General features: G+C 56.2%; 1 protein-coding gene across 3 annotated transcripts in view; it reads left to right on the forward strand.

The window, feature by feature from the left end:
- TBC1D22A (TBC1 domain family member 22A) overlaps positions 1-24,503 on the forward strand; it is a 361,580-nt gene that overhangs the window by 36,921 nt on the left and 300,156 nt on the right. The window lies entirely within an intron of this gene.

Here is a 24,503-nt window from a genome sequence, read left to right on the forward strand (position 1 = left end):
GAGCAGCCGGGACATGGACTGGCACACTGCAGTGTAGGACTGCTGGTGTTGCACGCGGTGGCCTAACTCCCGGTGCTCAGTGCTGGCCTCTCGCTAGTGCACTTCGATTCGGTCTCATGACGCCGTTCCCGTTCCCGTTCCCTCTTAACTTCCAGTTGACTCTTACTTGTGCTCTGGTGAGCTCCTTGGGACTGGCCAGGCTCTGTGGAGCGTTGTGAAGACAGCGGCTCTGAGGCACAGGGCTGGTGACCGGCACCCTGACCTGCCTTGAGGTGGGTGGGGTATGGGGATTGGTCAGCCCAGAGGGTGACAAGCAAGGAACAGGCACAGGGACATGGTCGCCCATGTGATTCATCCTGGGGAGCTGTGGGGAGGCACACAGTCCCCGAGCCAGCCCTGAGCTCCTGGTGGGGCTCTGGGGACTGCACCGACCCTCCAGGCTGTCTAAGGGAATTCCCCCTTGAGTCGCTGTCCTGTCCTGTGGCCCATCTTTGAGTGCCACTCTGTACTAGGTGTTTACTCAGTGCTGGAGCTTTCAGGAGGATCGAGATGTGGCCATGGTCCCAAGATCACACAGCTGGGGGGAGCAAACCGCCAGCCGACCATTGTGGGTGGTGTCAGTGGCGCTCTGAGACCCAGAGAGCTGGGAGGTGCAGTGCTCAGGGTGGCCAGGAGGTGGCGAGTAGGGCACGCGAATGGGCTGGCTGCAGGCTGAGCTCAGCTGAGGCCGCTGCAGCTTAGGCGAGGAGAGTCTGAGGCTGAGGGGTAGGGCAGAGGCAGGCTGCCTGGCCGGAGAGGGCAGCTGGGCAAGGTCTGTAGCCAGGAAGCTGCAGCTCCAGTCCAGAGCACAGCTGTCGTGCTGGGCTGGGCTTCTTCCGAGTTTTATTTGTGCATTTGAACCAGCAACAGTGCAAATGTTAGGAGAGCACCATGCACAAAGGGCGTACGTGAGAAGGTGCGCAGTCCCCGTGCCCACCCCTGCTGGCCCAGGTGTCTCCTGGTGACGGCCGCCCATGGACAGACTGTCCACTGTTTCGTTTTGGTGTGATTCCAGCCTTACACAGAAGTGGCCAGGGTGTACACTGCCCCTCACTGCTCTTCATGCAGGGTCGCCAGCTGTTTGCATTTTGCCCGGGTGCCATTCTGTGTGTGTATGTGTATTTTTTCCAAGCCCATGTGAAAGCCAGCTGGAGATAGCGGATCCCTGCTCCTGAACACACTGTGTATTTCCTAAGAGCAGGATGTACGCTCAGCGTGAACGTAGCAGTGTGGAGCAGCGAAGTCGGGTGCTTGTCGTCGACACAGTCCTGTTTTTATGACCCTGTTACAGCACACAGTCCGTAGTCACGTGTGCCACTTGTCCCAACAGTGTCCTTTGTGTCTCTTTCCTGGTCTAGAATCCAGAGCAGGATCCTGTTCGTTCAGCTGTGGTTTCTCTGAGACAGTAACTCGACCCCCCCCCCCCCCCCCCCCGCCGTGAATCTAAAGTTTTGTTTATTTGAGAGAGGTGGTGGGGGGCTCCCATCTGCTGGTTCATTCCCTAAGTGCCTGCAGTGGTTGGGGCTGGGCCAAAGTCAGAAACTCAGTCCAGTTGGTCTCCCGTGTGGGTGGTGGGAACCCAACCCCTTGAGCCGTCATTTGCTGCCTCCCAGTCAGAGGTTGAGTGAGGACTCAGACGCGGAACGAGGCCTGCTGGGTGCGGCCTGCCCGCGCGTGCTCTGCAGAGCACGGGCCAGCGATTTGGCTGACTGTCCCTTGGCTTCTGGGATGTCTCTCATGAGGAGATCCAGGTAATCGCTTTTGGCAGGAGCATTACCCCTAGATGTGTTCTTCTCATCACAGCAGGTGGCTGCGGGGCGGCTGGTGTTGGCGCAGGCGCTGCCGAGGCTCGGTGTGATCACTTGGTGTGGTGGCGCTCCCGGCTCCTTCCCAGAAGAGCCACTTTTCCCCTTGGCAGTCAAGTGACTTGCAGGGAGGTGACTTGAGGTCTGTGTCTATGCAGCGCATTTTCTTCTTCCTCACGGTGGTGACCTTCTTCTGCATGTGGGTTTTGGGGTTCAGCTCTGTACTTGCCCACAGTCTTGGGGTGTTCTGCAGTCGCTGTGCCGCGGACGCCCCAGTCATTTCACCGGCCCTCCTGACGGGCGTGGCGGTTAGTTCTCATCTTTGATTCTTCCAGGCAAGCTGAGAGCTTTTCTTCATGCAGCTGAGCCCCATCCTGCAGGGTGACGTTCATGGAGGTGTGGGCGGGGGCGGGGGCGAGGGCACGCAGAGGGTGGCCTGGGAACTCCTGGCGGGAAGTCCCATCTGCTGAGATGGGAAGTCATGGTGCTTTGTGCTTCAAGGAGCTTCATCTCGCGGGCTGAGTATGAGTCTCAGCCACTTCCCTTTCTGGCAGGCCACCACACCTTCTCTGCAGAATCCGACACTTCCAGGCGGCTTAGGGAGGCAGACTCTAGGTGCCTGAGCGGAGAGCTGGCCGTGCTGCCCACTCGCCATGTGGCCGTGCTGCTGGTGAGCATCCTGCGCCTGTGTCCGTGTGTTTCAGACAGGTGCATACATACATGTATACATACATGTATAGACATGTAGAGTATAGCATCCCAGTGCTGCAGGGTGAAATCACGTACAGGGCCAAGGAGAGGGGCCGGTGCTGTGGCGTAGCTGGTAAAGGAGCTCCCTACAGTGCGGGCATCCCATATGGGCGCCTGCTCCACTTCCAGTTCAGCTCCCTGCTAATGCTCCTGGGAGAGCAGCAGCAAATGGCCCAAGTCCTTGGGCCCCTGCACTCACGTGGGAGACCCAGAAGAAGCTCCTGGTTCCTGGCTTTGAATCGGTCCAGCTCTGGCTGCTGTGGCCATTTGGGGAGTGAAACAGTGGATAGAAGATCTCTCTCTTTCTCTGTATCTCAGTCTCTGTAACTGCCTTGCAAATAAATAATCTTCAAAACAGAACAAAACAATGCCAAGGAGAGTGCCCAGCACGTAACGGACCGTCTGGAGTTAGTTACTCGTTAGTGTTGTTAGTTAGTTAATCGTTAGTATTGTTTTTGTTCACGTTTGCCTATTCATCCCCCAGCTTGACAAAGTGGTTGCTTTATGACTGTTGATAAGTCAGGGCAGCTTGCAGGTGTTTTCTGGGTTGTGTGCAGTGGTTTTTCAGCAGTAGGCGGCTGGCAAGGATGAAACTTGACTTGCCCCATGCGAATCCTGCTGGGGTCTGGCTCTGAGCACCACCTAGAGTCTTCCTGTGTCTCTGGTGAGTAGAGCAACTTTTGGAAATTAAAATTATGCTTAAAAACACATCTTTCCATGTGGTGCAGTGGGTTAAGCCGCCATTTGTGATCCCCACTTGGCCTCTGGTACCGAAGCACCAGTTTGAATTCCCACTACTCTGCCTCCAGTCATGCCCTTGCTAATGCACCTGGGGAGGCAGTGGATCATGGCCTAAGGACTTGGGTTCCTGCCATCCGTGTGGGACACCCAGGTGGCGTTCTTGGCTCCTGGTTTTCTGCACTGGCTATTGCGGCCATTTGGGGAGTGAAGCAGTGGATAGAAGATTTCTTTCTCTATCTCTTAGTCTCTCTTTCTGACTATCTCTTCCTATTTCTCTGATGGTCTGCTTTTTAAATAAGCAAGTCAACAAATCTTTTTTAAAAAAAATAGAGCTTTCCAAATGTAGAAAATATGTGTGTACATGTAAAAGCCAAATGCTTTGATGGATTTTTGGGATTATGTTTTTCCCCCTTTTCTTCAGAATTCTATTTAAATATCAAATCTAAAACCAAAACACTAAAGCCAGAGCCTTCAAAGGTAAACAGTTACTGGATTTGTATTTAGTGGTAAGAGAAAACACGGTAGTTTGCCTGTTTTTATAAGATGTTTAAGATGCCTCCGAAGACAGTGGAGTATCTTATCTTCACAGCTTGTAACAGATACAGATGGAGAACATTTGAGCAGTTGGAGGGGCAGTTCAGCCCCGGAGGGGCTCCTGCCTGCCGAGTTTCGACCTGTCTGGCCGACGGTGGAGTTCTGGGCTTAGCTTATGCTCTCTGAGCCTGGGGATGAGAGTAGCAAATAGAACTTAACAGCTCATTCTGCTCTTAGTGTCGACTCAATATTTGCTCACATGAAGGCGTCCTGCCTTGAAGCCTGGGAAAATGGCACTTGTGGGTATTCGTCTGTGTCACGTGTGTGGCTGATGAGTGGCGTGTGTTCGGCAGGACGCAGAGCACGCAGGGCCCGCGGGGCGGGTGCATGGAGCTCCGCCCCAGCGCTCCAAGGCACGAAGGCCGTGGAGCACAGGCACTAGCCTGCCCCTCGAGGAGGGGGCCGGGGCTCACTCACATTCTGGGCCCCTCGGTGAGCCTCGGCCGGGGTGAGAGTGTTCTGTAGCCGGAACTGGGAGGAGCGCACACTCAGAGTCTGCGGTAGACGCCCTGGTAGGGCTGTCTCCGGCAGGCCTGGCGCCCTGGCTCACTGCGTGACCAGCTCTCTCTCATCAGCTGGACCGACCTCGCGGGTTCCCCGTGCTGGGGAGTGAGTGTAGGTGAAGTCACCCCTTCGGCCAGTGTTTGTGGAGCACCTGCTGTGGTTGCAGGCAGCTGGAGCGAAAGAGCCAGACCCCCGTGGGCCTGCCCTGAAGGAGGTGGCGCTCTCCTATGGGATGCAGACAGGCAGGTAGACACGCCGTGTCTGTCTCAGTACCCTGTAGCGTGACAAGGTGGCAGGAGCACGTGGAGAGGAAGCTGGGCCGAGGGACGAAGGCTGGGCGCTGCCCGAGAGCCGGTGTTCAGCACAGCCTCGGGCGTCAGCGTGTTCAGGGTGAGAGCTACGTGAAGGCGGGCGTGGGAAGATGAGGGGGCGCGTTCTGGGGGCGGGGCCAGTGCAAAGGCCCTGTGCCCTGTAGCGCTCTGTGTGCTAAAGGAGTGGAAGGCAGCTCCCGAGGCTCTGGCTGGTGGGGGAGGGGAGGAGACGGGAAGGGAGCAGGTTCCCGGGTCTGTGGAGGCTGGGAGGGTCTCCTGGGGTCTTGGTGAGCAGAGCGTGCAGCCTCTGGAGGTTCTGAAGCAGGAGTGGCTGCTGAGGGCTCCGTGCAGCTGTCGCCTGCGGCCTTGGGCAGCCACGTGGGCACGGATGCAGCGGCAGGGCAGAGACGAGGGCAGGTGGGGCTGGGGGAGGGCTGGGGCAGGGCAGTCAGCTCGGAGCCCTAGGGTGGGCCGGACGGGTCTGGGGGCTCGCTGGATGTGAGAAGGACAGAGCCAAGACTGCATGGCGTGTGCTCCGGGGCTGCAGGAGCGGGAGCAGCTGTTGGATGCAGACGCTGCAGTGCACCCGAGAATCTGTCTCTTCGCGGGAGCCGAGGCCTTGTCCTCAGGAGACAGAGGGGAGCCCCTCGTCCACTGCCCGCCTGCTGCTGTGTTGTGTCGGCAAATGCCCCCGAGAAGCCTGCTGCCCGTGGCTGGCACCCTGTGCTGTCGCGTCATGGGCACGGTGCCCTTCACGGCCCAGTTTGTCTCAGCTCTTGTTGCTTGAGGAAAAATACTTGATGTGAAACAAAGGAGCCGTGAAGAGAGGGCTGATGAGTTAATGAGACTGCCCGCGTGTCCAGGGTTGCTCACCAGCAATGACCCGGGGCCGTGACGGCGTCAAGGGCAGGGCCGAGCTGCTGGCTCGTTCGCTGCCGCTGCCCCAGTGCGTTGGACGGGGCCTGGCACGCTCTGCGTTTTCAGATTGGACGAGCAGGACCGGCACGCTCTGCGTTTTCAGAAAGGACGAGCAGGACCGGCACGCTCTGCGTTTTCAGAATGGACGAGCAGGACCGGCATGTAAACGTGGCCGAGTTGTGTTGGGACTTTGCTCGTGGCCCTTGCGTCTCATTCTCCTGGATGTCCGTAGGCCTTGCCACACCTTGCAGGGAGGCCTTTCTGCCAGTTTTCTGACAGAGTGTGAGGAGGTGGTGGGGTGCGGGACCGAGGCCGCTGTGGCGTCCCTGTCCTCCAGCTTCACCTGTGACAGGCACGTGACCTCCCCTGCTGGTGGCAGTCTGCCGGGCTGGACCCTCCTGCTGTCCCCGCTTCTCTGCCTCTCCCCAGGCCTGGTCTCTCCCGAGCATCGCTTTTCCTCATCCAGGTAGAGCACGTTTCTTCCGGAATGTAGACGGGGACACTTGCCCATGCCTTGAAAACTAAAACCTACCTTGTTTTTTAAATTTGAGAGGCAGAGCGATTGTGAGCACGCCTTCCCGGTTCGCTCTCCTGAGCCTGCAGCTGCCCTCTGTGGCCTGGTCTCCTACGTGGGTGGCAGGAGCCCGATCACTGGAGCCATCACCGTTGCTTCCCAAGGTCTGGATTCGGCAGCAGAGCCGGCTACCACACGCAGGCACTGCAGCGTGGGACGCAGGCATCTTCAGTGCTAGACCCACACCTGGTTTGTTTGTATTCACTAGAGGGGAGTGTGGGGGGTGGGGAGAGAGTGAGAGCGTGAGCCACACCGTCCACTCACTGGTACACTCCTCAGAGGCCCTCGCAGCCACAACTGCTCCACCTGAGGCTGGGAGGTAGAAATTCCATCAGGGCGGCGGGAACCCACGTGCTTGATCCATCACCGATGCCTCCCAGGGTGCGCATTAGTAGGAGGTTGGAATTAGAAGAGGAGCAGGCACTCAAACCCGGGCTCTTTGGTATGGGGTGTGGAACGGTGGCTTAGCTGCTCTGCCAAACGCCCTCCGCTCCCTCCTCCCCCAGTTTATCTATTTTTATCAGCAGTTTGCAGGCTAAGGCAGTTCCAGGTTTAAAGGCAATTGCCTGGATTTGATTCATGAGCTCCTGGCTTCTGCTCGGTCCTGCTCTGCAGTCCCCGCACAGCAGTAGCCTCCTTCCGCTCGGGGCGGCTCCCCCCGCCAGCGCCTCCGCAGACCCAGCTCCTGGTGGCTTCACGGGCTAGGCGCCTCCCCCCCAGGCTGGTCTGAGACACCACCGCCTTGTCTGGGCCCCTGTGCATCCCTGGTGCCCAGAGCTGTCTACGTAGCAGTCAGTGATCTCAGAGCCATGTCACTCAGGGAGCAGCCACATGCCTGATGATGGCTCCCGTCCCCTCGTTTCTTCCTGGGAGTGCGGTGGCATGGCCGTGCCCCTGGGCCTCTGCACTTGCTTCCCTGTGACTCCCTCCAGGCCCCTGCTCACATGCCGGCTCTGCGTGAGGCTGTGCAGGCTGTGCCGGCTGTGCCGGGAGACAGCAGCACCCTGCCCACCCCCGTGTGCCCTCATTCAGCTTTGCTTTCTCCAGAGCACCCCTCACATCTGCCTGTCCCCACCCCTCGGCCATTGTCCCTGCCAGGCCCTGCTCTGGCCTTAGCACTTGCGCAGTGAGTGCCAGCGGAGGGCTCATCTCTTGCTGTTGCTGACCATCGAGTTGGACATTTCTCTCCTTCCTTTGGGGCGTCCATAGTCCTGTTTCTCTTTTTTTATTTTGTTTGTTTAAGAAGTCTTACTGAGGGGGAATGGCCCTGTGGCCGCACCGGCATCTAGTGTGGGCACTGCTTCGAGTCCCAGGTGCTCCACTTCTGATCCTGCTCCTTGCTAATGGCCTGGGAAAGCAGCAGAAGATGGCCCACGTGCTTGGGAGACCTGAATGAAGCTCCTGGCTCTTGGCTTCGGCCTGGCCCAGCCCTGACTGTTGTGGCGATCTGGGAAGTGAACCAGCCGATGGAAGCTCACTCTCTCTGTAATTTTGACTTTCAAATCAGTCAGTCAGTTAATCAATGAATCTTTAAAAAAATGAAGTCTTATTGGGTCACTGACGATTGCTAATACCCACGGGGCAACTCGACAGCGGTGAAGCCGTACTTCCTGTAGCGGTAGGGCTTTCAGACCTCGTGGCTTGGCCAGCTCCTCCCACGTGTGCCCTCGCTCCAGAGCCCAGTGGGGCCCTGCCAGGCATCTGCCTGAGTGTTCCTCACTTAGGGGAGGGGCTGTGCCCCATGTCTCACTGACGGGACTGTTACAGAAGGTTAGGGCAGTGGGAGGGCAGAACCAGCTCAGTGAAGGGGCCCTGCGTGTGCACGCTGTGCGGGCCACGGTGAGTGCCTCCTGTGACCTCTCATTCATGCCTCTTGATCAGCTCCCTCAGAGCCCTCGGGGCTGCCCAGCACCGGCTCTCCAGGGTTATTTTATCTGCAGTGCGGTCTCTTGGGCTTGGGAGCAGAGTGTGGGAACCTCAGATAAACACACTGGCTGTGGACTTGCATTCTTGCATTGCTGGGACTCCTTTTTTTTTTTTTTTTTTTTTTTTTTTTTGTGACATTTTCATTGCTGAATGTGGTATTTGAACTACATATAGTATCATTCACTTAAAATAACCAAATTGGATATGATTTGGTGAAAGTCAAGTGTTTTATTTAATATCTACAGTAAAGTAAATCTTCACTTTAATAGGAAACCTTTCAAGTTTTGTTCAGATAACTTGTTTCTGTTGAGTGATGATTTTTACTGTGTAATCTTAAAAGCAAATGTTAAAAACATATTGAGAAGTCTGTTCTGCAGTTTTAAAGGCACAGCCTTAAAAAGCAGCCCACTCTTTACTCTCATGATTTCTTTTGTGCATTAGGGTGCTGAAGAATTAATTGAGCAGTCACGAAACTCTCGCCTTTATTTTCCCTTTGAGGGGCAAGAGAAGGCCCCTGGGGTGGAGTGGGTGAGAATCACTGCGGGTCCGAGGCTCCTTGCTCTCTGCCTCTGGTACAACACTTGAGTTTGTGTCCGTTTGTCCACTCCTGGCCTTGGGCCCCTTGTCCTTGCATCCCGGAGGCTGGTGGCTCATACTCACTGGTGGAACACGCTAAGCCCCAGTGGCCAGTGTCACTCTCTCCTGCACCGTGTTCTCAGCCATGGTCAGGGTGCCCAGTGCTGGCATGTCAGCTAGGGTTTGTTTTTGCAGCAGGGAGCAGAAACCAGAGTCAGCAGGCTCTTAAACAAGCAGGGCTTATTTTCCCTCGATAAGCTGTCTGGGGCAGGGTAGTTGTGGCCTTCTTCTGCTGGCTCAGTGATGTCATCGATGAGCTCAGCTGCAGGTCAGTTGGCCCCTTACTCATGGCCACAGGTGGCGGTGAGCATCTGGCGGTGACTCAGAGGGCGCTCTCCACGGCATTTGTCTGCATAGAAGAGCAGAGTTTTGACCAGAGCTGGCTCATGTGGCCACCCATAGCTGCAAGGGAGGCTCACGGGGCTGGGTTGACTTCCGAAACAGAAGAGGGAGAGGATGGCTGTCAGGCAGCAGCTGTGTCCCACTCTGGTGGACTTTGTGTGCGTCTGTCGCCTCCCAGACTTCTTGTTGAGGTCAGGACGTGTCTGTCGTATGTCGTAGCATCACCCTGTGGGTTGGTGCCTAGTACTGTTCCAGACGTGAAGTACAGACCCAGAAAACGTTGCCATCACATTGAGCTGTGCACAGGATTTTTGGTGTAGCAGGAATGAGTGAGTGAACCTTTGTGGTCAGGCCTGGGACACTGCAGTGAGTGCTGTCTGTCTTGATTTCTTCCCAGTGGAGTTGAGATTCAAGGCTGCAAACCATTGCAGTCACGCGTTAGTCTTGCAGCTGTCATTTTGTTTGAAGATGGTTTAGGTTTCTTGGAACCGATTATTAGAAAACAAAGAATATAATATTAAGATTTTAGAATTTTGATAAGTATATATGTGTGTGTGTGTGTATAAGAGGTAAATTTTATACAGTTTCAAAATAGATTTTATCTCAGATTCAATGTGATACCTGTTACGTTTATAGAGGAGTGATTTCTAAATTACAGAAGTCGTTGATTTGCGACGATTGGATTAGTGATGTTTGTAGTAATGACAGCCTGCCTCTGCGGGACCAAACCAGAGAGCTCAGAGTTACAGATCCTCAAACCGCTGGCCTCAGGCCTGTTGCCTGCAGCTCCCAGGCTACCCCCAGCCCTGCCCCTGGAGCCCTCTTCCTGACCTCCCGTGACCCTTCTGACCCCTGTAGGATGATGCCTCTCCCTGCCGCTTCTCCCGGAGGTCCCCACAGTGCAGCCTGGCCTGGCCTCTCTTCTCTGACAGTACCAGGGAGGGAGGCAGGTGGAGGCAGCAGGGGCCCCGAGAGAGCTGGAAGCCCAGCGGCTGTCTGCTTTTGTCTTCCTGTGGTACTCATCTCACACTCTGCCCGTCAGGGGCCTTTTCCCTGGGCAGTTGGACATTTGTGTTGGATGACGCGCCTTTCCCAGGCAAACACTGTGCACGCTTCCCATGTGCCACTGCCTTTTGTTCTCTCCGCTTCTGTCCGGTGGTTTGGTCGGCTCCAGGAGGCTCAGAGATGACCTCCCAAGCTGGAAGGTAAGAGGTGGAAAGCGGGAAAGTGGAGATGGAGAGGTCCCTGGGCCGCCCCTTTGGGTATGGATGCTCCTGGCTGAGGGCCCGAGGGAGTCACTTCTTTCCCAGGAGGGCAGTGCAGCAGTCAGGTGCCCAGGGGTGGGAGTGGGGGGCAGAGCTGTGAGGCCCGACGCGGTGCACGGCCGGGCCCCTCTCCTGACCTGCCCCGCTGGTTTGGGGTGCGGGGCAGAGCTGTGAGGCCCGACGCGGTGCACGGCCGGGCCCCTCTCCTGACCTGCCCCGCTGGTTGGGGCCCTGCTTGCTGGAAAAGCAGGCGCAGACTCAGGAGCCGTGGGGCCTCTGCGGGGGGAAGGCCGGCAGGTTTTGAACTAACAGCGACAGACGTGGGAGGATGCCCCGGGAGCAGGTGGAAGAACAGGGCAGTCCCGGCTGCTGACCAGCCTCTGCCCAGATGAAATGGGGGCCTGTCCTGTACTGTGCTACAGAAAGTAGTGGGTGGGGGCTGCGGTCATGTGCTCAGCTCCACCTTGTATTTTAGAAAATGTCGCTTTCTTTTTCTAAGATGCTTGTTTGTTTTCATCTGCCTGGAAGGCAGAGTGTGAGAGAGAAAGAGAAGGACGTGCCACAAGGCCTGCGCTGAGGTATCACCTGTCATGGGGTGAAGGGTGTGCCTGATGCCCTGTGACGGGGCCCTCATCGTGCTGCTGCCTGGTCCTGGCCGCTGCCCTGGCCGCCTGTCCCACGGGGGGCCTGTTGGTGGCCGTGGAGCCCTTGCTGAGGACTTGTGCTGAGCACAGCTCTGCAGCCAGTGCCGCCTCCCTCGGAGCAGTTTCTGGGGCTCTGTGGGTTTTATGTTGAGAAGATTAAAAGGGAGGAGTCCGGTCTTGCATTCGTGCGATAAAGCTGCTTCGCCTGATGTCGCGTCAGCAAGGACGATGACTGATGTTTCAAGCCCCTCCCAGAAGTGACTTCTTGGCATTGATCTCGTGTGGCAAGCAGGGTGGCAGGAGCATGAGGAGACGGGCTGGGACATGGAAGGGGGCCCCGAGGCCAGAGGCCCCGGCGCCGCGGTGCTCTGCTGCGGCCAGGTCCTCCCCACCGCCCGCTGCCTGGCGCCTGCGCTGGACACGCAGCGTTCCGTGTGAGGAATTAGATCCAAGATCACTGAGGCAGGGATGCAAGGATGGGAAACGAGAAGCACTCTGTTGACTGTCTTGGGTATGAAGCAGGAAGCTAGGCTTTAAGTCAGTTGCCAAGAATAAAGAGAAGAGTGGGCTCTGTGTGGGGAGGCGAGGAGCGTCAGCTTTCTCCGGCGTGCGTGGTGTGCGGTGCAGCGTTGCTCGCTGAGCTGTTGGCTGTGATTTTTAGCCAGCGCCTGAGCTCCTCATATAAACCGTGGAGGCTTTCTGGTGAAATCCTAGACTCTGCTCAAATTGGTCCTTAAGGGAAAGCGTTCTAGTTTGCTTACAAACAGGAGGCTGTGTTGCTTAGGCTACGATGGTCTAATGAGATGGACCTGTGTATCAATCTGCCCGGGCTGCAGCAGCAAATACCGGTCTGGGTGCTCGCTCACCAGGGGTTTACTTCTCTCAACTCTGGTGGCTAAAAGTGCAGGATGGAGGCGCTGGCCGGTGCGGTGTCCTGTAGAAGCCACTCTGCATCGGTGTCCTTACCTGACCTTCCCTCTCCGTGTTTGTAGGAGGAGGGGCAGCGTGAGGAAGAGCTGGCGCTCTCTGCTGTGTCCTCTCCTTGCCAGCAATAACTAGCTCCTTGTTGGCCCTGTCTCCAGACCCTGGGGGCCACAGCTTCAACCCGGGACTTCTGGGGGGCACGTTTCAGCCCTTAGCAGTTAGGGTATTGAGAGAGAGGTAGATAGGTTTAAGTATTTGGTTCGTTCACCAAGTGGCCACAAGAGTCTGAGCCAGGCCAGGCTGAAGTCAGGAACCCAGAAGTCATTCTGGGTCTCCCGCATGGATATCAGGGACCCAAGTACTTGGGCCGTGTTCCACTGCCTTCCCAGGTGTGTACAGGGAGCTGGATTGGCATGGAGCGGCTGGGACTGGAACGGTCACCCCAGCGTGGGATGCTGGTGTTTGAAGCAGCACCTTAGTGCTGTGCTGGACGTTGGCCCCCGAGGTGTCTTCTTTAACCCGAGGTGTAACCTGGTGTCTGTTCAGGTACTAGAGTTGAGAGTAACCATATTATGGAACAGTGAGAAGCCATTTCTGCCACCTGACACTAGACACTCAGGGCCCAGGGTAGTATGGGAATAAGAGGGTAGGCTTGCGGTGGGGTCACATGATGTCCTGGCCCTGCTTTGCCTTGTACTAGAAAAGTGACCAGGGCAGTTCTCTCCCTCCCTCCTCCCTCTCTAGTTTCCTCATCTGTAGCCTGGGAGTGATGAGACTTGCCTGCGTATGTGTGCGGTGGGTGGCATGTGCCCAGCACACAGGGGCACCGATTTTTTTCTGTGGAGACCACGGGACCAGCATGCACATGGTGCCTCGCCTTTTTCAGTTAGCATCGTGTACAAGCCTTGCTTGTATTGCTGCCATCTTCATACCATCAGTTTTAATAGCTTCATAATGTTTTGAAAATGATCTTAAGATTGTTATTAAAATTGTATATCTGCCTAAGTCAACATTTAATTTAAATGCTTAATCAAAACCTAGACATAGTCAGTAGTATTCACAATACGTGACCTGAGCTGTGCTCACGGAAGTGTTCACTGGAGCCCTGGAGGAGGGGTAGGATATTCCAGGGCTTAACTAAGCTTGGCCTTTAGGTACTGGTCATTTTTACTTTGATTAATTTTTAATCCCTATTTTTTTTTCTGATTGACATAGATGCATTGTAATGCATAGTGAACAACTTGAATCGCCCCCAGGGATTGATGACAAATAGGGCTCCCTTCCTCCCTAGTCTGCGGCAGCTGCAGTTTGTTGTCTCCTTTCAGAGCTGTTCTGCCCGTGTTCAAGTACATACGTGTCGGTGTGTGTGGGTGTGTTCTCGCCCCACCTCATTCTCATTCTTCATACGTAGATGGGAGCATGTTAGAGTTCTGTGTGCTTGTTCTTGCTGCGTGTATATGTGTGTGTATGTATATATGTGAGTCTCAGAACAGGTGATATTTATATGCACATTCGTCTTTTTTTAATTTTTTAATTTTTTTTTTTTTATTTTTTGACAGGCAGAGTGGACAGTGAGAGAGAGAGACAGAGAGAAAGGTCTTCCTTTGCCATTGGTTCACCCTCCAATGGCCACCGCGGCTGGCGCGCTGCGGCTGGCGCACCGCACCGATCCGATGGCAGGAGCCAGGAGCCAGGTGCTTTTCCTGGTCTCCCATGGGGTGCAGGGCCCAAGCACCTGGGCCATCCTCCACTGCACTCCCTGGTCACAGCAGAGGGCTGGCCTGGAAGAGGGGCAACCGGGACAGAATCTGGCGCCCCAACCGGGACTAGAACCCGGTGTGCCGGCGCCGCTAGGCGGAGGATTAGCCTAGTGAGCCGCAGCGCCGGCACATTCGTCTTTTTTTTAAGATTTATTTTATTTATTTGAAAGACAGAGTCACAGAGAGAGGAGAGGTAGAGAGAGAGAGGTCTTCCATCTGCTGGTTCACTCCCAGATGGCCGCAACAGCCAGAGCTGTGCCGATCAGGAGCCAGGCAGCTTCCTCCGGGTCTCCTACGTGGGTGCAGGGGCCCAAGGACTTGGGCGATCCTCTGCTGCTATCCCAGGCCATAGCAGAGAGCTGGATTGGAAGAGGAGCAGCCGGGACTAGAACCGGCACCCATATAGGATACCGGTGCTGTAGGCCAAGGCTTTAACCCGCTGTGCCACAGTGCCAGCCCCACATTCGTCCTTTTTTTAAAAGTTGAAATGCCATAAAAATCATAGAATTTTCAAGTAAAGCAGTCTTCTCCCTGATATTGAGGCAGAATTGAAGACAACGTACGGTTAGTAATCCATTTCCAGAGACTACTTCAGTGCACTCAGTACGTCGGCAGTTCTGTGCACCCACCACCTGGGGTGTTCTTGATGCAGAAGAGCTGGCAGAAGTTCAGTCATGGGGACTTCGTCTGGAGACAGCAATTGCATGATTAGGGTCTTTTTAATTCTTGCAGGCAAATGAAGACAGAGCTGTTCCTACAACCCGCTGGGGGCCCCTCTTCAGATAAGGATTCAGTCACCTGTGGGAAAATCTGAGTCCTCACTCTGGCTTTTCGCCCCCATGGGAGTACTGGGGGTAGCAAGGTCTTACCGTGTGCACCCGTGACATCCGGGGTGCAGAGGAGGCTGAGGCTGGCTCGCGGGCACACAGTGTGCGAGGCGGCAGCTGTATGGGGCGCCTGGTGGGTGACTGAGCTCCGTGAGAGCTGGCTCTGCTGGTGTCTGTTTCCGGAGCTGTCCAGGGAGTTGGGCCCGTGAACCCTCGGAACTGTCCGGGGGAGAGGTGGTCTCCACGTCCTGCAGATGCTTTTCTGGTGGGGGTGGCGACTCTGAAGTGGACGCGTGGCCCTGTGAGAGTCTGGGTGCTGGCCACTCTGCCAGGTGGAGGGCACTTGTTTTTGTGCTGTCCGGGGCCGCTGTCCAGGATTTGTGAGACACCACCAATACCTCCTTCGGTTTCAGAAAAACTTGAGTGTGCCCTGGGGCGGCTCTGGGTGGTGAAGCCGGCCCTCCCCCCAGCGTGTGTGACCACGCCCCAGCCCTGACAGTGTGCTCCCGGTGGTGCTTCGTGTCTGCAGTGCTTCCCCACGCCACAACTTGGAATGGAATTGAATGCATATTTTGGAACTCAAAGGCCATTTTTGCCTTTCCTTTTGTGGTCCTTGCCGTGGTGTGCTGGTTGTGAGGAGAAGGCGGCTGCAGAGTCCACCCACCCTCCGCGGCGCAGCTGGCCCACCCGCAGCACGGCCCGGTCGGTGCCGAGGTTTTCGGTTTGAAGAACGACCTGGTTTGCCTTTCCTTTGTGCCTTCCACCTTTTGTCCTTGATTTTGTCCAGGTTAAGACACTCACGGAAGACCTGGCGTCTCAGGTGTTCCCAAAAGGGTGAGTGAAGTCACGTGCGTGGTGTGCTGGGCACACCTGGGCCACTCACTCACCTCTGCGTCACCGTATTCTCCCGCCTGTGCACCCTGTGGCTCACCCTCCCTGGGACTCTTGGTTGTCCCACGATCCCAAGGGTCAGGAGACTCATCCTGAATCTGCCACCATGGGGAAGGCACTCGGCTGCCGGTGTCCTAAGCCGTGGCAGGACCTGCAGTCATTGGCTTGGCTTTGGGCGTGGGAAGCACAGCTGGCATGGAGACGGGTCAGTACAGCCACCTTCTAGGGTCTGGCACACTACCTGGCAGCAGGCTCCTGCGGGCAGGTGCACCGCATCAGACATGTGATGAGCTTGTCGGACCAGGGTGGGGGCCAGGGTGGGGACTCATCTCCCTGGAAAGCTCCCACACCTGTTACTGGGCTGATCGGATCTGCTGTCTGGGAAGGGGTCCTGAGGAGTCTGTGTGGGTGTGCCTGGCAGAGGGGAGCAAGGGACCAGACGGAAAGGCCCGCCCAGCTCCTCATTGATCCACCAGACATGAGTAGATGATTGCAGAGTGCCCACCCTGTGTGGGACGGTGCTATGCACTTGAGTGTGCTGTGTGGGCGCCTGAGGGCTGGTGGCAGTGGGTGTGCCTTGTCTCATGGTTGTGATTCCCAGGGCTGGAGCCAGGGCGGAGCTCTCGCAGGTGGAAGAACTATTCTGCGCGCAGTTGCAGGGAGGAGGGAGTGAGCCTGAGAGCGGCAGCAGTGAGAACAGTTCCCCGAGTTCTGTGCCAAGCACCTGGTGTGCGTCTCCTTACGGCTCCACGAGACTTGCAGGAGCCCAGGATCTGTCCTGGGGCCACCCAGCCTGGAGAGCCGGCTCCGGAAGCAGGTGGGTCGGGACTGGAGTTGAGTCTGCACAGTGCGGACAGTGGTTCTGGGGAACAGCACAGATGTTTCCTGAGAGGTCTGACCCAGCAGGCCCGGGGGCTTGGTGGCGAGACTAAAGGGGGGAAGGAAGGTGGCGACGAGCTCCCGGGCCAGTCTGCCTCCGCCAGCTCGGGCTTCCTGTCGTGAGCCTGCCCCTTGCCTGAGTTTCCTTGTCAGTGCGTTTAAGGAGTTATGCAGATGGTCACAGATGGCTGAAGTCTTTGACGTTTGGACTTGGTTCTCTGGGTAGTGGGAGCCGCAGAAGGTGTTTTGGGTAGGGGAGTGGAATGATCAGAACCGTGCTTCCGGGAGGTTAATGGGGCTTCTGTTCCTTTGTGATAATCCCGCTGTAGGGCTGGAAGTGACAATGTGTGGGTGACACTTTGAAATCCAGCAGCTAGTGAATTAGCTGTGCTCTGAACTGTAGCTGTTTGGAACTCCCCTGTGCCATTTCTGGGCCTGGTGCAGCTTTGGCTCCCCTGCCGCTGCCTCCCCCGGCCACGCTCTCCCTGGCACCAGCCCTTTCTTCTCTGCACACCCTGTGGTCACAGCAGGCTCAAGTATAATGAGGCTGTTTGGAGCTGGCCTGTGGCGGGGAACAGACCGGGAATGTTCATGAATCATAGACTCACAAGCGGCAAGCGGGAGACTGGCGTCTGAAACACGCAGGTGCTGGCTCGCCCGTGTTTGTCACTGTGTGGGATGCTTGGCCTCCTCTGCCACTTCCCTAGCTCCCCTGTGGGGCTGGCCCACCCCGCTCAGAACCACCTGCTCCTGGGCCCTTGAGAAAGGGGTCGCCAGGGAATGTGGATGTGAGCCATTGGTAGGTCACGGTGTTGCACTGAAACGAGTTTTTCCAAACAAGATTTACTTACTTACTTGAAAGGCAGAGTGACAGAGAAAGAGGGAGAACTAGATAGATATTTTCCATCTGGTGGCTGACTCCTTACATGTCCACAATGTCCCGGGCTGGGCCAGGTCAAAGCCAGGAGCCTGAAACTCCATCTGGAGGGTGGCAGGGGCTCAAGTACTCCAGCTGTCATCTGCCACCACCTCCCCGGCTGCCCAGTTACCTTTGTAGGGAGCCAGGTGCCAAGTGGAGTAGCCTCCGGCCATTGCTCCAGTGTGGGATGTGAGCATCGCAAGTGGGTGGCTTAACCCTCTATGCCACAGCGCCCGCCTTTGGAATGACTTTATTGGTGCTTGTTTTATTGTCATACTGGTCAAATTTAAGAGCTACCATTTAATTTATAAGAAAATATTTCTTAATCTCTGTAAATCTAAATTTGCCTGTTTTGGCTGCATCTTAGTATTTATCTCTTCCCGCGTGGAGTTTTCCCAGATGTTTTACGTTTTGTGCGGCCCTCACCAGCTTGCTGTGTCTTCCTGGCGTGTGTGGTGTCTTCCCCATTATTGATGGACTCTGTCGCGGCCCGCTGTCCGCGTGGTGATTCACAGGCCCGCCCCTGCCCGCCGGCCACCATCCATCTCCCACCAGCCCCAGAGGTCCTTCTGTGTGAGGCCACTGGACTTCATTTGCTTGTCTCTTTACTTTAATGACCTTCTAGATCAGGCCGTTAAAGACATCACTGAAGCTCACTCTCTTCCATTTGTTTGTAGTTATTTCCCCAACAAAGTGCGTGTTGAGTCAGTAAGATGTGAGTTTCCTAATATCTGCCAGTTCTTTTCTTTTGCAAGTCTTGAAAAGTTTTCTAGGTTGGGCCTCTGCACTTGAGAATTCTGTCCCCGTGAGCTAAACCAAGTGCAGAAGTGTGAGGCTTTGCGGAACCCCCTTTGGTCTGTTGGAGACCTACTTAGTGGGTGGATTCAACTTCTGGGGCTGGTGTTCTGGTGCAGTGGGTTAAACTCTGCCTACTGCCCTGGCATCCCGTAGCGGAGTGCCAGTTCAAGTCCTACCTCTCTCTGCCAATGTGCCTGGGTCCCTGCTACTCATATGGGAAACCAGGATGGAGTTCCACGCCCTAGGCTTTGGCCTGTCCAAACCCTGGCTGTTATAATCATTTGGAGAGTGTATCAGTAGGTGGAAGATCTCTCTCTCTCTCTCTCTCTCTCTCTCTCTCTCTCTCTCTTTGTGTGTGTGTGTGTGTGTGTCTATCTCTCCCTCTATCTCTCTGCCACTCCACCTTGTAAATAAATAAAATAAATCTTAAACAGACTCTTTTGGTCCATAGTAGAGACCTAGTTAGCAGAGTCACTTTTGGTCTGTAGCATGCAGTATTTTTTTTTTTTTTTTTTTTTGACAGGCCGAGTTAGTGAGAGAGAAAGAGAGAGAGAGAGAGACAGAGAGAAAGGTCTTCCTTCTGTTGGTTCATCCCCCAAATGGCCACTACAGCCAGCACTACACCAATCCAAAGCCAGGAGCCAGGGGCTTCTCCTGGTCTCCCATGGGGTGCAGGGCCCAAGCACTTGGGCCGTCCTCCACTGCCTTCCCGGGCCACAGCAGAGAGCTGGCCTGGAAGAGGAGCAACCGGGACAGAACTGGCGCCCCAACCGGGGCTGGAACCCGGAGTGCCGGTGCTGCAGGTGGAGGATTAGCCTAGTGAGCTGCGGCGCTGGCCTATGCAGTATTTAGTTTGGTTATTTTTGCTGAGATTTTAAATCTTCTGTCCTATTTGACTGATTTTTCTGGAATGGGAGAAATCTTTTTTGTACTTTAACTTTTTATCATCTCTTTTATTTTTCAGGAGTGGGAATGGAAAGTTTTTATTGATAGTGAAAATTATTTCTCATTTTTTATCATGTAGTGAGCACCTACTCTGCTGGCACAGGGCATCCAGCGGCTCTGCTTTCATGGTGAGAGAAGCCTGCTGCCAGTCACTCCTGTGCAGTGGGTGGGGCCAGAGTGTATCAGAGTGGGCAGCTGTGGGGGCGTCGTGTCTGTGTTGGTCCTGTGTCGAGCTGCCACCTTGTTCCGGAACCGGGCAGGGCATTGTGTGGAGGGGACAGCACTGACAGGCATGAGTTCTAGAAACCCAGTTCCTGGGAAGCGGCTTAGTTTGGACGGGTGCGTCTCTGTGGCAGGAGGCAGCAGATAGGGCCTGGGCCTGGGGCCCGTGCTCTCCTGAGCGCAGCCCCCTCCCAGAGCTGGTGCTGGTTCACGCCGTTCTGCACCTTTGCCCAGTTCAGGGACTCTGTCCTTGTCTTCCAGGTGCTGGCCTATGGCGGGACACACGCCCTCCCTCCTGTGCAGTATTTACACTTGTACCTCTTTGCAGTTCTTAAATATGCTCAAAAATGGGAAACATTCACTGGTAAAATTGAGCAAATGCCGAGAGTAATAGCAAGAAAAATAATAATCTGCAGTGCTGTGTCATGCCTCCCGAGTGCCAGGCATGGCGGGAAGCGCTCTGTGTGCCCTGTCCGGTTATTCCTCATTGCTCATAGCCCCCTTGTGTGTGGACCCTGTTCCCTCTCCTGTCTGACAGCTGGGAGGCCGAGGCTCAGACAGGAGTGGTCTAGGACCTCCCCTCGGCTGCAGGGTGAGGGCCCAGGCTGCACGTGCGAGGCCGCCAGGCCCCCCCCCCCCCGCACTTGTTCCCCAGCCTGGCGTCAGGGAGAGACATGGTTGGAGGTTGCTGCGCAGCCCCAGGCGGTGAGAGGGCTTTGGCTCTCACGCTGTGTGTGCCTTTGAGACACACTGGGTTGGCATGGGCAGCCTGTCCGACGGTGAAGGCACACTTGTTAGGAGCTTCGCAGCGGTCGTTCAGGCGCAGTCGGTTCTTCTGCTGCGGCTGTCGCCTTCTGAAGCCATCAACTGCCGTCTGTGTTTGAGTGGTTCCCAGTTTTGTTTCTGTTTTTCGCTTGTGGTGGTTGCTGCCCTGTGGGGAGCCTTCCTGAAGCGGAACTCAGAATTCCAGCACCCTGTGGGGACTGGGTGCCGTCGAGGTGTGGTGCTGGCCACGGGCACTCTGGTGTCTCCGGTGCAGCCTTGCAGCTCTGCGGTGGGCCTGTGCCCTTTGACAAGAGCTGGGGCGCCGTCCTCTCGCTCCTCAGTCCGGTGAGCTGACGAGCTCCGGCTCCGGCCGCCGCCCCTCTTGGAACGCAGGGCCCTGCTTCCTGCCGCGGCTTTTCTTAGTGCTTTCCGGATTCCTCAAAGACTGGTCATCAGTTTTGACAAAACTGCAACCATTTTTTTTAAAAAGATTAATTTCCTTATTTGAAAGAGTAACAGAGAGAGAGAGGGAGGGAGGGAGGGAGGAGAGAGTGATCTTCCATCCCCTGGTTCACTCCCCTAGTGATTGCAATAGCCTGGGCTGGGCTAGGCTGAAGCCAGGAGCCCAGAGCTCCATCCAGGTCTCCCATGTGAGTGGCTAGGGCCGTCTTGCACTGCTTTGCAGGCCATAGCAGGGAGTTGGTTCGGGAGTGACACAGCCGGAGTTTGAACTGGCACCCATGTGGGATGCCAGAGTCTCAGGTGGTGGCTTGACCTGCTGGGCCCCAAACGGTTTCTCATTCTGATTCATTTATTCACGCTTCATCAGCTCATTAATTCACTCATTTGCTCATTCATTTATTTAGAAAACATTCCTTAGGCATCCACCTGGCGCTGGGCACTGATGGTTCAGAGACGCGGTGCATGTATGGAAGAGATGGAGAGGGACTGTGGGGTTGGACTGTGCTTGGGAGGTGAGAGTCGGAGAGAGGGGGACCGTGGGTGGGTCTGGCAAGTGCAGAGGAGTGGTTGGGGCTGTGTGGTGTGCATTTGTGCACGCCGTGTTGTGGTTGTGTACAGGGGGTGTGTGCATGCACCCGTGGGAGCTGAAGCCTGACCTTGAGCGCTCTGCAGAGCAGGGGAGCAGTGTGGATTTTGCCCTGCAGGTGGTGTCAGTTCCCCGCTTACAGTTCTTTGGAAAATGCTCTCTCGCCCTTGGGACCTCGGGGGCCCACCTCCATCTCTGCTCTGCACCCCACGTCTGGGAGCACCCGGGCCGCCTGGGCCCTGCCCCACTGTCATGTGCTTCTCTGCTTCTGTGCTTGCCTTTGCTGCCGACCTGACTGTCCCGTGGCTCGTGGCTGGGTCCCCTCCCCTCAGTGCTGGCCTCTGTGCCACCCACACCCTCACCTCTGTGCCTCCGGCTTGGGAGGTGTCCCAGGGAGGGATGGAGCTTAGCAGGAGGCCTGCCTGGGCCCCACTTGTGACAAGAGTAAGTTCTGCCTTTCTCTGTGCTTGGTCTCTCTTTTATCTTGGTTAGTCTGTGTTCACCAAGTTCACACCTGCTCTCAGGCTGAGTGAAGGGTACCTTCCGTGGAGACTGCAGGGGATCTTTGCCGTTGTAGAGCGGCCCAGGAGGTGCACCGTATCCACAGTGCTCGCTTTGCTCAGGGTCTGCTGTGGGGTGGGCAGCTGCTGCTGGCTCCTGTCCCCAGGGAAGGTGGCTGGATGGGGGAGGGGCTGGCCAGCATTGGCTGTGTGAGTGGAGGAGGAAGATGAGGTGAGCTGGCCAGGTGGTCAGGGTGGGCTTGGTTGAGCAGGCAGGGTTCAGCCGTGCCTCGCAGGGTGGTGGCGCTCATTCCAGCACGGGGAGCGGCCCTGCTTCCCTTTGATGGGCGCCTTGGAGCTCCGGGCTCAGTCACTGTGGGTGTGTCGAGAGCCACCTCTCTTCTGCTGAGCTCCCCAGGCAGTGGCCGCAGAGTCCCTGGGGTGAGGGATGACAGAACTGGGGTCGGGGTCACTCGGCCTGGTGGGCTGCACTGGGCTCCTGGGAGGTGACAGTAATTTGGGATTCAGAGCATCTTACTGTCTCCTGTGAAGGAGGCCACCTCGAGAGGCAGCAGGAAGTACAGGGTGAGGGTGGGGGTGGGGGCCTTGACAGTGTCTCCGGAACGTGAGAACTCGGGGATTCACGGTGGCCTGCAGTGTCGCCAGTCTGACGGAGGCAGAGGTGTGATGTACATAAATAATGCATGTGGACTGTAAAAGTCTGGAAAATACAGAAGACTATTGCAAAGAAGTCCTCGCCTGCGTTATCACCGCCCAGATTTTAGTCTGTACTTCGTCTGGTCAGTGTTTCTGTATGATACCCGCCGTCCTGGGTAGGGCTGGCCCACTCTGGAAGGTTAGGGTCTACGTACGTTTATGGGCTTATGGTCAACTGGTCAGTGTGCAGACTGCATCCTCAGCATGGCCTAAGCCCTGGCCTGGCCAGCCGCTGGCCTGTGAAGCTGGCTGGTGCTGAAGGCTGAGTGAGCTCGCCGTGGCCGTGTGGTCGGGCTGGTGGAGTGGTGCCGGGCACACTGACCGCTTGGTGCATGTCAGCGTTGCTGCGAGTTTCCATCTCCGGCCTCGCCCTCTTGCTTCGCCCTGGACTTGCTCTTTCATTCAATCAGCCCTCAGCACTTCTGGTCTCAGCACTTGCCATGTGCCAGGTGCTAGTAAAGGCACCGTGTGACCCACAAGAGCTGCCCTCAGAGCTCTGGTCCCCGGAAGTCACAAACCACACAACTTAGGCAGCATGGCTCTGTGAGCTGCATGTGGTCATGGTAAGCTAAGCAACAGGTGAAATTTTTTTTTAAGATTTATTTTATTTATTTGAAAGAGTTATAGAGTGAGGTAGAGATAGAGAGAGAGGTCTTCCATCTGCTGGTTCACTCCTCAAATGGCCGCAACGGCTGGAGCTGTGCTGATCCGAAGCCAGGAGCCAGGAGCTTCTTCCTGGTCTCCCACATGGGTGCAGGGACCTAAGCACTTGGGCCATCCTCCACTGCCTTCCTGGACCACAGCAGAGAGCTGGATGGGAAGAGGAGCAGCCGAGACTAGAACCGGCACCCATATAGGATGCCGGCGCTTCAGGCCAGGGCTTTAACCCGCTGTGCCAAAGCGTCAGCCCCTAGGTGAAATTTTTAAAAATTTATTTTACTTTTAAAAAAAATTTATTTATTTGAAAGAGAGAGGGGGAGGGAGGGGGAGAGAGAGGGAGAGAGAAAGATTGATCTTCCATTTTCTGGTTCACTCCTCTCAAATGGCTGCAACAGCAAGGATTGGGTCAGGCGGAAGCCAGGAGCCTGGAGCTCCATTTGGCCCTCCCATGTGAGTGGCAAAGACCCGAATACTTGCCATTATCACTGCCTTGCCAGGGGCTGCGCTGGCAGGAAGCTGGAACCAAGGGTGGAGCTGGGACGTGAACTCAGGCACTCCAGTGTGAGTTGCATGCGTCCAGAGTGGGATCGTACTTAGCTGCTGTGCCACAGCGCCCACTCTGAGAAGATACCTTCTCAGACCCAAATGCTCTGGGCTGTGAGACCCTTGGGTGTTCTGTCCCAGCCAACAGCACAGTGTGGCCTTCCTGTGGTTAGTTACACTGCTGCAGGCCAGCGTCCCAGCCTGGGGTGTATCACAGTGAACCTCACCACCGCCTCTTGTCCACGCGTGTTTTCCGGATCTCCCACAGATACCCTGTGCTCACATCTGCTCTAGTCTGTAGTTATTTCTCGGGGTAATTTCTAGATGCCAGAGTATTGCTACACAGGTTACATCTGTGTCAAGCCTCGGCCACCTTTTCCTTTTTGTGTTTAGTGAGCACTCCATTTTTGCTGCCTCGTTTCCAGCGCCGGGTTCCTGTGGTGCTGTTGGCCTGCCCGTGTGGACTTGTAGGAGGGTTTCCACATTAACAGCATTAGCCCTTCTTCCAGGCAGGTGAGGCGTTGGTGAGCAGCCTGCGGAGTGAGCGCCCAGGTCCGATGGGGCCTGAGAGCAGACCTGTGCCCACACAGATGGACGCACTGGTGTTTACCTGCCACAACGATCCCTTGCAGTGTCCCCATGCCCATTCTGCAGATGAGAAGCGAGGCCGCTCCTGAGTGGCAGTCTGGCCGCAGGACCCTCACTTTCCAGTGCAGCACCAGGGAAGGACGGCCCGAGCCCCTCGCAGAGACCCGCCTGGGTGTCAGCCACACCCTGCTGCTCTCTCGGAGGGGGGCGGTGCCCTTCCTGCTGCCTTTTGCCGTGTCTCCGGATGGGGCTGTGCCATTGCAGCGGTCCCGGGAGCCGTAGACCTGCTCTTTCCTGACGCTGGTCCACCTGGATGCAGATGGAGATCACACGTTCCCTGAGCGCTCGGGTCAGTTCGTGCTGCCTTCCGGCCTTTCCTGCAGTGAGTGGGGCTGGCCCCCACCCCGGCTCTGCGATCCCGGTCTGGCCTTTTGTCCAGTTCTCTCCTCCCCACAGAGGGGTTATTGG

Source organism: Oryctolagus cuniculus, chromosome 11 (genome assembly GCF_964237555.1).
Source record: "Oryctolagus cuniculus chromosome 11, mOryCun1.1, whole genome shotgun sequence".
Taxonomy (NCBI): Eukaryota; Metazoa; Chordata; class Mammalia; order Lagomorpha; family Leporidae; genus Oryctolagus; species Oryctolagus cuniculus.